Source organism: Schistocerca gregaria, chromosome 8 (assembly GCF_023897955.1).
Source record: "Schistocerca gregaria isolate iqSchGreg1 chromosome 8, iqSchGreg1.2, whole genome shotgun sequence".
Lineage (NCBI taxonomy): Eukaryota > Metazoa > Arthropoda > Insecta > Orthoptera > Acrididae > Schistocerca > Schistocerca gregaria.
The window spans coordinates 427,779,656-427,792,262 of record NC_064927.1 but is presented as its reverse complement, the minus strand read 5'-3'; the positions used below and the strand labels follow the sequence as shown (position 1 = coordinate 427,792,262).

General features: G+C 44.6%; 1 protein-coding gene across 1 annotated transcript in view; it reads right to left on the bottom strand.

Moving 5' to 3' along the window:
- Positions 1 to 1,927: 1,927 nt before the first annotated feature.
- Positions 1,928 to 12,607, bottom strand: part of LOC126284334 (serine protease inhibitor I/II-like) — a 37,574-nt gene continuing 26,894 nt past the window's right edge. The window contains exon 4 of the mRNA XM_049983184.1: positions 1,928 to 2,129. The gene's annotated coding sequence lies outside the window, so the exon portion shown is untranslated. The remainder of the gene's footprint in view (positions 2,130 to 12,607) is intronic.

Genomic DNA, 12,607 nt, shown 5'->3' with positions numbered 1-12,607 from the left:
TTTCTGAATTTCTCCATTCAGGGTCAATAGAAAGTACCCGATAGGTTTTAATGACTGAGTTTGCGAGTGTCAAAATATGTGAAACTAATGGCCGAATCTTTTGAGTACAGTGAAATAGAGACTTACATTTATTACTCCTCCAAGGAAATATAGACTTTAATATGCGACATAAATCTCAACTTCATACGTGTATCCGAGAAGGACAGACAGTCGGATAACAAATGGTAATGTTTTTTTTTCGTGTGATATGATTAATAGTTAACAGTTGTCGGATATTTTTTCCTTTACGTGCACTGTGAACCCTTTCTTCTTGCCAAATTTCGTGATTCTTGGTTGACGGGGAGTAACGCATAGTTTTTATTGTGTGACATAAATGGCTGCATCCTTTGATTGCATTGACTCAGAAGCTTCAATTTTATACTTCGCCTAGGAACCTTAGACCTAGATATACGAGGGTGAGTCAAACGAAAACTTTAAAAATTTTTTATACATTATTTAAAAAATGCATAAATTTCTTTAGAAAAAAATACTTTTGGTAGTTCGCTCAAACACTCATGCACTGCGTGGCGTACCTCATCATCAGAACGGAACTTCTTTACTCCTATTGGGTCTTTGAGTGGTCCACATATATGGAAATCACTTGGGGCAAGGTCTGGTGAGTGTGGTGGACGTGGAAAACACTCAAAATGCAGGTCTGTGATTGTTGCAATTGTTTTACGATCAGTGTAGGGCCTTGCTTTGTCATGTTGCAAAAGGACACCTGGTGACAGCAATCCACGTCGTTTGATACGATTGCAGGCCGGAGATGATTTTTTAGGAGATCTGTGTATGATGCACTGGTAACAGTGGTCCCTCTAGGCATGTAATGCTCCAAAATGACGCCTTTTTCGTCCCAAAAGAGACTCAGAACAACCTTCCAAGCTGATGGTTCTATTCGGAACTTCTTTGGTTTTGGTAATGAGGAATGGCACCATTCCTTGCCCGCTCCCTTCGTTTCCAGTTGGAGGAAGTGAACCCAGGTTTCGTCCCAGATTCTTGCAAGGAAGCCACCACCTTCTCGTTCAAAGAGCCGAAGAAGTTCTTCACAAGCATCAACATGTCGTTCTCTCATTTGAGGAGTCAGCTGTCGTGGCATCCATCTTGCAGACACTTTGTGAAACTGGAGCATATCACGCACAATGTGGTGTGCTGACCCATGACTAATCTGTAAACATGCTGCAATGTCATTCAGTGTCACTCGGCAGCTTTCCTTCACTATGGCTTCAACTGCTGCAATGTTCTGTGGAGCCACAACTCGTTGTGCCTGACCTGGACGAGAAGCATCTTCCTCTGAAGTCACACCATTTGCGAACTTCCTACTCCATTCGTAAACTTGCTGCTGTGACAAGCATGCATCACCGTACTGAACCTTCATTCGTCGATGGATTGCAGTAGGTTTCACACCTACACTACGCAAAACCCGAATAACAGAACGCTGTTCTTCCCTGGTGCAAGTCGCAAGTGGGGCGGACATCGTTATACTGATACTGGGACGGTATGTGTGCACATGCACTATGCTGCCACCTACAGAGCATTCTGAACGCTGATTGTAGCAGGCTTACCAACTTACAGGATAACGGTGCGAAATTTCGATTTGTTATTTCAAATTTAAGGTTTTCATTTGACTCACCGTCGTATGACATTAGTTTCAACTTTATACGTGTACCCGTTCCTGAGAAAAAAGTGTTTCTGTTAGTGTGACAGACAGACAGAAGACAACAAAGTAATCCTAAAAGAGTTCCGCTATTACCGATTGAAATACGGAACCTAAAACGCTGTTTCTCGTAGCCTCGTCACAGCGTCTCCAAAATGTTGTCGCCGTTCCACCAGAAGAGTTCGTTGTTGACAGCAAAAGGCAGAAAGGGAATAAATTAATAGTCCAATAGAATTATGCTTGACTGTACTTTTATTTATTTATTTATTTATTTTGACTCTGGAAACATTGTTTTCCAAGCATACGCTTCAGCATGCCACACAGATTTCCCACAACTGCGACGGAAACATGGAATGACTGCCTGAACTTCTGACAGCACGACAGCCAACTTCTTTGGACTAACAGCTTCTTCTTGAAGATTGTGGTGCCTAGGTCACTGCAGACATAATCCATATGAAATATCATCTGTCACTAAGGGAAAAATTATTACAAGACGTATACATATAGACATACATAGGCATTAAATACAAGGAAAGAAAACATCAGAGAACATGAAATAATACGGCCGACAGCAGAGCAATTTACAGGACTGCATAAATTAAAACTGATTTAAGTCTATGAGGAGTGTGAGAGAAGCAACGAGAATTATTTTATAAAATACTAATGAGAATGATTTTATCATCTACCAAAATTTTTATTTTTTTAAAAACAATGCTGTCCCCTTCAAGGTAGTTGCATTCGGCAGCCAACATCAGTGAGGTTGTTCCCAGTATTGGCATCGGCGCTGGAAGACTTGAAGTGGTAGAGCCTCTAGCATGTCGGTCACATTCTTTTGAATCTTCTCCAGAGTCTCAAAATGTCCTTTGAGACATTTCGCAATTTTGGAACTTAGATCAGGTAAATAGAGGAGCTGTGGAACAACAGAAATGCCTTTTGAAAATGATGGACGAGGTTGTGTAACGTGAGGTGTCCTCACGATGCACCACTCACTTGTCTGCAATGTCCAGTCTCACTCGATTCGCCCTTTCCCCAAGCCTTTCGAAGACGTCTTTGTAAAACACTCGGTTGACAGTGTTTCCTGGACGTACAGTCTCACAAGAGCACGCAAACGTCGGTTCTCGGGGCTGAGGGTCTCCATGAGTGAGGTTCATCTTTATCGTTTTCTCGGTCGTCCAGAAATGATTTGTTTAAGCGAAACACTTGTGCTGTAGGCAAGGAATGTTCCCCATAGGCCTGTTTCAACTTTTTTAAATCACGCACTCTCGGATTCCCCTAGTTTAACACAAAGCTTGATGGCATAGCGTTGCTCTAAATAATACGCAACGAAAACACAACTTCACTGATGGCGCTCTCAAAAAATCACGTGATGGCTGTACCGAGCTGAAACTGGGACTGCGCCTCTGGAAGGGATGAACACAGCGGTGTACACACATAGAACAAAACAGCGATGACAGATCGCTTGCAATGTTGTCAGTCTGATTACTTTTCTCACACACTTGGTACGATCGTAGCAGCTTAAAGGTAAAAATAACTATTGGTGTTTTATATTGTATCAATTCACTCAATAAAGTGCGCATTTCTCTGAAACACATGTCTCATAAAAAGATTTTTGCACCATATAACAACAATAATTCCACCCCGCAATTTATGAGGGGAAGGGGTCCTATGTTGGGAGCACAGATTGACTTCAAACTTTGTACACCTCTACTAGGCCATTAAAACAACATAACGTGCAAGTAATAAGGTGCACTACTCTTGAAATTCCAAGGATATCGAAAGAGAAGTTTCAAATGTCTGATATGTCACTTATGTATATGTTCGTATGTATCGGCCGTTATAGTTCATGGCAGTCAAGTGGTTGGCTTATGAGCTTCGTAGGATGACTGTGTATCACGTTAGTGTTCGACACCCGCTCAGACATAATTTTAATCTATATTTTTTCATCACTGGTCATATTATTTTATTTCTATGACATTTGAGAGGTAATATAATTAAAAAAAACCACATGTATGTGCATGAAGGTTTAGTCAATGTCCTGTTATTTGACTACTTACTACTTTTAATCAAATTTAATTATTATAACAAACATATTTGTAACCGTCGAGAAGTAAACGAAGAAATGCATACATGTTTCCTGAAAATGTATGCCTGTCGTGATTTGCGAAATCCCTTGTACGTGTAGTCTGGTAATGTACCCGAAACTACACAAATCAAAAAAAGTTTTGGGTCACCTCGGTTCCTTCGGAACCTGTACAGGAAATTGAAAGAGAGATCAACATAAACATCATTTCTGCCCTTTTTATTGCTCATGCATGTTGTACCACCATACAGCGAGACCTTCAGAGGTCGTGGTTCAGACTGCTGTACACACTGGTACCTCTAATACCCAGTAGCACGTCATCTTGCACTGATGCATGAACGTATTCGTCGTCGCATACTATCCACAAATTTATCAAGGCACTGTTGGTCCAGATCGTCCCACTCCTCAACGGCGATTCGCCATAGGTCCCTCAGAGTGGTTGGTGGGTCACGTCGTCCATAAACAGCCCTTTCCACTCTGTCCCAGGCACGTTCTGTAAGGTTCATATCTGCAGAACATGCTGGCCACTCTAGTCGAGCGATGTCGTTAACCTGAAGGAAGTCATTCACAAGATGTGCACGATGGGGGCGTGAATTGTCGTCCATGAAGACGAATGCCTGCCAATATGCTGCCGATATAGTTGCACTACCAGTCGGAGGATGGTATGCATGCATCGTAAAGCTGTTACGGCGCCTTCCATGACCACCAGCGGCTTACTCCGGCTACACATAATGCCACCCCAAAACATCAGGGAACCTCCAACTAGCTGCACTCGCTGGACAGTGTGTCTAAGGCGTTTAGCCAGACCGGGTTGCCTCCAAACACGTCCCCGACGATTGTCTGGTTGAAGGCATATGCGACACTCATCGGTGAAGATGACGTGATGCCAATCCTGAGCGGTCCATTCGACATGTTGTTGGGCCCATCTGTAGTGCGCCGCATGATGTCATGGTTGTAAAGATGGACCTCGGCGTGGACGTCGGGAGTGAAGTTGCCCATCATTCAGCCTGTTGCGCACAGTTTGAGTCGTAGCACGACGTACTGTGGCAGCACGAAAAGCATTATTCAACATGGTGGCGTTGCTGCCAGGTTTCCTCCTAGCCATAATCCGTAATTAGAGGTCATCCACTGCAGTAGTAGCCGTTGGGCGGCCTGAGCGAGGCGTGTCATCGACAGTTCCTGTCTCTCTGTATCTCCTCCATGCCCGAACAACATTCATCTGGTTCACTCCGAGACGCCTGGACACTTTCTTTGTTGAGAGCCCTTCCTGTCACGAACTAAAAATACAAACGCGATCGAACCGCGGTATTCACCGTGAACCTCAGTCCTGGTGGAATGACTGGAACTGATCGGCTTTCGGACCCCCTCCGTCTAATAGGCGTTCTTCTTGCATGGGTTTACATCTCTGTGCGGGTTTAGTGACATCTCTGAACAGTCAAAGGGACTGTGTCTGTGGTACAATATCCACAATTAACGTCTATCTTCAGGAGTTCTGGGAACCGGGGTGATACAAAACTTTTTTTTATGTTTGTATTTCGCACCTCGACGCTTCTAGCTGTAGACACAGAAGCCGGCTGACGTAACCGAACGAATAGTGTAGGTGCAGTTTTTTTTTAATATTACAGAATTTACACTTGTATTAAAAAAATGAAGGCAACCCCTGTTCTTCGACTACTGCGGATTTTGAACATCCTGATGATTCTAACCATCGCCTCGTCCACAACCCTCTTGCAAAACGCGAACACTTACCAATTTTTTTCTTGCATTTTGTTCGTTATTGTTAGTTGTATTAGATCGTAGTTGACGTCACATGACATCCGTTGAGGTACCGTGCCGGCTCGCTTGTCCACACTTACTTCGTTCGGTCGGCACCTCCGCACAGGTACATCACACAACAGACGCATAAAACTTCTCTTGCGATTTCCTCGGAATTGCCAGAGTAGTGCACCTTAGTACTTGCACATTACGTTGTTTTATTGGACAACGAGAGGTGTACAAGGCTTGAAGTAAATCCGTGATCCCAACGTTGTGGCCTTCCCTTGTGAGTGGTCAGCGCAGATGGCTGCCATGCGGAGGACGTGGATTCGATCACCGATACTGATAGGGAATTTTCCATGGTGGGGGGACTGGTACCAGGTGCACTCAGGCTCGATAAGCCAATTGAGGATCTGAGTGACGGAGTAGTATCGGCTAAACGGTGTGGAAAGCTCGAAAACATCTACGTCTACATAACTGCTCTTCATTTCACAATTAAATGCCTAGCAGAGGTTTCATCGAAACACCTTCTAGCTATCTCTCTACCGTACCGCTCTCGAACATCGCTGTGAGAAAACCTTAGTGTGCGAGCTCGCATTTCTCTTAATTTATTACGGCGATCATTCCCCCTGATTTAGCTGGATGGTAATAAAATATTTTTACATTCCGAGGAAAAAGCTGGTGATCGAAATTTCATGAGGACATCCTGCCGCGACGAAAAACGCCTTTACTGTAAGGATTGCCATCCCAATTCATGTGTCATACCCGTAGCGCTCGCTTCCCTGTTTCGCTATGATCCAAAACGAGCTGCCCTTCTTTAACTTTTTCGATGTCCTCCGTCGATCGTGATGTGAATCCCACACCGCACAGCAGCACTCCAGAAGAAGACGCGCAAGCGTAGTGTTGGCAGTCTATTCAGCAGACCTGTTCCATTTCCTCAATGTTCTCCTAATAAATCGTAGTCTTTGATTTGCTACACGCTTCTTCACATTTTTCCTGAAGACGAAATGGCTGCAGGAAAAATGTGAAGACATCGCAAAAGATATGATTGTCGGAAGGACAGACTCAGCATGCAGGAAAGTCAAAACAACCTTTGGTGACATTAAAAGCAACGGTGGTAACATTAAGAGTGCAACGGGAATTCCACTGTTAAATGCAGAGGAGAGAGCAGATAGATGGAAAGAATACATTGAAAGCCTCTATGAGAGTGAAGATTTGTCTGATGTGATAGAAGAAGAAACAGGAGTCGATTTAGAAGAGATAGGGGATCCAGTATTAGAATCGGAATTTAAAAGAGCTTTGGAGGACTTACGGTCAAATAAGGCAGAAGGGATAGATAACATTCCATCAGAATTTCTAAAATCATTGGGGGAAGTGGCAACAAAACGACTATTCACGTTGGTGTGTAGAATATATGAGTCTGGCGGCATACCATCTGACTTTCGGAAAAGCATCATCCACACAATTCCGAAGACGACAAGAGCTGACAAGTGCGAGAATTATCGCACAATCAGGTTAACAGCTCATGCATCGAAGCTGCTTACAAGAATAATGTACAGAAGAATGGAAAAGAAAATTGAGAATGCGCTAGGTGACGATCAGTTTGGCTTAAGGAAAAGTAAAGGCACGAGAGAGGCAATTCTGACGTTAGGGCTAATAATGGAAACAAGGCTGAAGAAAATCAAGACACGTTCATAGGATTTGTCGAGCTGGAAAAAGCGTTCGACAATATAAAATGGTGCAAGCTGTTCGAGATTCTGAAAAAAGTAGGGGTAAGCTATAGGGAGAGACGGGTCATATACAATATGTACAACAACCAAGAGGGAATAATAAGAGTGGACGATCAAGAACGAAGTGCTGGTATTGAGAAGGGTGTAAGACAAGGCTGTAGCCTTTCGCCCCTACTCTTCAATCTGCACATCGAGGAAGCAATGATGGATATAAAAGAAAGGTTCAGGAGTGGAATTAAAATACAGGGTGGAAGGATATCAATGATACGATTCACTGATGACATTCCTATCCTGAGTGAAAGTGAAGAAGAATTAAATGATGTGCTCAACGGAATGATTAGTCTAATGAGTACACAGAATGGTTTGAGAGTAAATCGGAGAAAGAGGAAGGTAATGAGAAGTAGTAGAAATGATAACAGAGAGAGACTTCACATCAGGATTGATGGTTACGAAGTCATTGAAGTTAAGGAATTCTGCTACCTAGGCAGTAAAATAACCAATGACGGACGGAGCAAGGAGGACATCAAAAGCAGACTCGCTATGGCAAAAAAGGCATTTCTGGCCAAGAGAAGTCTACTAATATCAAACACCGCCCTTAATTTTAGGAAGAAATTTCTGAGGATGTAGTTCTGGAGTACAGCATTGTATGGTAGTGAAACATGGACTGTGGGAAAACCGGAACAGAAGAGAATCGAAGCATTTGAGATGTGGTGCTATAGACGAATGTTGAAAATTAGATGGACTGATAAGGTAAGGAATGAGGAGGTTCTACGCAGAATCGGAGAGGAAAGGAATATGCGGAAAACACTGATAAGAAGGGACAGGATGATAGCACATCTGCTAAGACATGAGGGAATGATTTCCATGGTACTAGAGGGAGCTGTAGAGGGCAAAAACTGTAGAGGAAGACAGAGATTGGAATACGTCAAGCAAACAATTGAGGACGTAGGTTGCAAGTGCTACTCTGAGATGAAGAGGTTAGCACAGGAAAGGAATTCGTGGCGGGCCGCATCAAACCAGTCTGATCACAAGAAAAAAAAAGGAAAAAAAAACTCAACATTATGCGTGTGATGATTTCAGTTTAAGTTGCTCGTAACTGTAATTCCAAAGTATTTAACTGAATTTACTGCGCGTATCGGAAATTTAGCGGATTCCTTTTCGTAATCATGTGGCTGAATTAACACTTTTCATTATTTAATGTCGATCGTCATTTTTCGTACCATACAGATTTCTTGTTTAAATCGTTTTGGTCATCTCATGAGTGTATAAGGCTGTGAATGACAATGTCATCTGCAATCAATCTAAGATTGCTACTCAGATTGTATCTTAAATCGTTTATGTGGATCAGAAACAAAAAAATTGCTCTGAACACTATGGGACTTAACTTCTGAGGTCATCAGTCCCCTAGAACTTAGAACTACTTAAACCTAACTAAGGACATCACATACATCCACGCCCTAAGCAGGCTTCGAACCTGCGACCGTAGCAGCACCGTGGTTCTGGACTGAATAGCCTAGAACCGCTCTACCACAACGGCCGAAAGGCTCAGTGTTATTGTAATCTGGCGACTGACCAGGCCGTGGCAGATGCGACATTTCATCAACGCGCTCACAAAAACAGCCTTGGACGATGCGAGCTGAGTGAACAGACGTACTGTCATCTTGGAACACAGCATCATACAATCCTCTAAAGTGCTGCGACCGCCGGCCGCGGTGGTCTCGCGGTTAAGGCGCTCAGTCCGGAACCGCGCGACCTCTACGGTCGCAGGTTCGTATCCTGCCTCGGGCATGGATGTGTGTGATGTCCTTAGGTTAGTTAGGTTTAATTAGTTCCAAGTTCTAGGGGACTGATGACCACAGATGTTAAGTCCCATAGTGCTCAGAGCCATTTGAACCTTTTTTTTTATGCGACCTTGTGGAGTAACAATGGTGCCCGTTGAATACCGCGATATGGCTGCGCAAGTTATCACCGAACCCCCACTATGTTTCACGCGTTGGACATAAACTGGGCCACCATTTTTAACGGTGTGAGACTAAATCACTTGCTTCCATTGCTCCACAGTTCAGGTTCTAAGGCTCCGACATGGAGTTTCCTGCCACGGACATTTGAATCAAGAGCCCCCTTCCTGTTGTTTCGCTACTAACAGGGTTAGCGAGTGCAACATTGAGTTCTTGTAGTGACCTTTGCAGTTGTCATCTTCTTATTTTTCGTCACAGTTCTCTTCAATGACCGTCTATCACTAACAATCAAAACACAATTTCGTCCGACTTGGTAGATGTTTCTCCGCGATCCCTGTGTGCGGTGTAGATCTTCCTACAATCTTTCTCTGCAAACACCAAACAAAGCTAATTTAGTAACAGACGCATCGAGCATACGAACACCAACGATTTTCACACGTTCGAATTCACTTACCTCCAACATAACGTACTCACTACTACGTAGAACTCTGTTCTGACCACTATTGAAACTTACAACGTATTGACGAGTTCGCACAGGTGCCGTTCGCAGTCATATACAATAGCGAGAACTGCAGATTTGGCTAGCGTCTCTAATTATGTTCAAGCATGCATTTGTCACAGAGGTTCTAGCTTTTGGTCCAATCACAGTAATTTCGTGTCCTGTAAGATTACTGATAAGAGATTCCGCCGTTTCTCGTAGCTACTTTCTGATTTCGGTTTGTGCTTTTCCTGTGAGGAGCTTGCGTTCGCCCCAGAATTTAGTCACAGCCTTCATAGAATTTAGATATCAATATACGTCTCAAAAGAAATGTATCTGACAAAATCTGTCTTATTATCTGTGTGAAATTTCGGAATTCTTGAAACAGTGAACGGTGACTAGTTATTGTGTAAGATTGAAGCCAGTTTAGCGCGAGGTAAATATCTCACATTCAACCTCAGTGTGGTACCCGGCATTTGCAAACCCTTCAAGTCTGCTACACTGCCCAGTCACGATAATGTGACCACCTGTCAGAAATGTGAATAACCACCTCTCGCAGGGTGGTCCGCTGCGAAACGTGCAGGAGGAGAGTCGGTGAAGTTCTGGAAGGCAATGACAGGGCTATGGAGCCATGCCGACTCCAGTACCGTAGCGTGAACAACCCTATCGAAGTGGTCCACAGATTATCGACTGGATTTAAATCCGGGGAGTTTGATGGCGGGCGGAGTAGGTGAGACTGATCCTTGAGCTATTCGAACACACACATACACTGAGAGCTCTGCGGCACGTTGAGTTTCTTGCTGGTAGGAGCCATAATACTGAGGAGAAATAAGCTGCATGAAGGATATATGTATACCTCATTCACTGTGCTTCCCACAGCGAAGAGATTACCCAGCGAATACCAGGAAACCATTGCCCTGACCACAACGCTCCTTCTTCCGGCGTGGCCCCTCCCCACGATTGTTGCCGGTTGTTTGCTTCCAGTCCGATAGAGCATGAAACGAGATTCATCGGGAAATGCCACCTGTCGCCCTGCAGTGGACTTCCATTGTTGGTACTGGCTTGCAAATTAAAGGCTTCCTCGTCGATGAACAGCTGTCAGCATGGGTGTATGAACCAGGCGCCTACTGCGGAGGCCCACATGCAGCAACGTTCGCTCAACAGTCGTTCAGGAGTCACTGTTGGTAGGCCCTTGGTAATTATGGGCATTTAGTTGCTCAACAGCTGCACTTTTATTCATCCCTGTCATCCATCTATGGGCCGTGATGCAGCACAGTTGCTTTCGAGTTGGTTTTGGATAGCTCCATTTTGCCGTTTCGGAAAGTCTTCGAACCTGGCCCGAAAGCCCATGATCATGTCCTTTTGGACGTCATAACAATCGCTCCGTTTCCGTATTAAGACGACGACGGCACTGTTTTCCACGTATTCTTGATGCGCTTTATATACGTTCCGCTGCCAGTGCTGCCAAGTGCCCTCTGTGAACGGTTATTGCATGTTGACTTCGAACATAGGTGGTGGTCACACTCATGTATGAGAGAGCATTGCACACTGAAGAGCCACTCCTCCCCCCCCCCCCCCCCTCCCCTCCTCCTAGCACGCGGAAGTGGCGCAACACGACGTGGCATGGACTCGATTAACGTCCGAAGTAGTGCTGGACGAAACTGGCACCATGAATCCTGCAGCGCTGTCCGTAAATCCGTAAGAGTACGAAGGGTGGAGATCTCCCTTAAACAGCTCGTTGCAAGGCATCACAGATACGCTCAATAATGTTCAAGTATGGGCCGATCGGTGGCCAGCAGAAGTGTTTAAACTCGGAACAGTGTTCCTGAAGCCACTCTGAAGCAATTATGGATATTTGGGATGTCGCATTATCCTGCTGGAATTGCCCAAGTCCGTCGCAATGTATAATGCACATGAATAGATGCAGGTGACCAGACGGGATAGTTACGTACGTGTCACCTGCACAGTCGCATCTAGACGTATCGAGGGTCCCATATCACTATAACTGCACCCCACTCATTACAGAGCCCCACCAGCTTAAACAGTCCCCTGCTAACATGCAGGGGCCATGGATTCATGAGGTTGTCTACATACCCGTACACTTCCAACCCGCTCGAAACAATTTGAGGCTAGGCTCGTCCGACCAGGCAACATGCTGCCAGTCACCAACAGTCCAGTGTCGGTGGTGACGGGCCTAGGCGTGTCGTGCAGTCATCAAGGGTACACGTGTGGGCTTTCGTCTCTGAAAGCCCATATCGACGATGTTTCGTGGAATGGTTAGCACGTCGACACTTGTTGATGGCCCAGCATTGAAATCTCCAGCAATTTGCGGAAGGGTTGCACTTCTACCACGTTGAACGATTCTCTCCAGTAGTTGTTGGTGCCGTTCTTGCAGGATTTCCGGCAACAGCGATGTTGGAAATTTGATATTTTATCGAATTCCTGATATTCACGATACACTCATAAAATGATCGTACGGGAGAATCCCCACCTCACCGTTACCTCGGAGATGCTGTGTCCCATCGGTAGTGTGCCGGCTGTACCACTACGTTCAAATTCACTTAAACCTCGATATCGTTCCATTGCAGCAGCGTTAACCGATCTAACAACTATGCCAGACGCATGTTGTCTTATGTAGGGATTGTCGATCGCAACGGTGTATTCTGCCTGATTCCATGTCTCTGTATTTGAATAAGCGTTAGACATATTTTGTCTTATGTAGGGGTTGCCGATCGCAACGGTGTATTCTGCCTGATTCCATGTCTCTGTATTTGAATTAGCGTTCCTATACCAGTTTCTTTAGCAATTCAGTGCACATCCATGGTCACCTAATGGAGTATTAACGACAATCATTTTGGCCAGTGCAACATCTTTTGGAAAAATGTTATTACAGAGTTATGGACAAACTCTCTT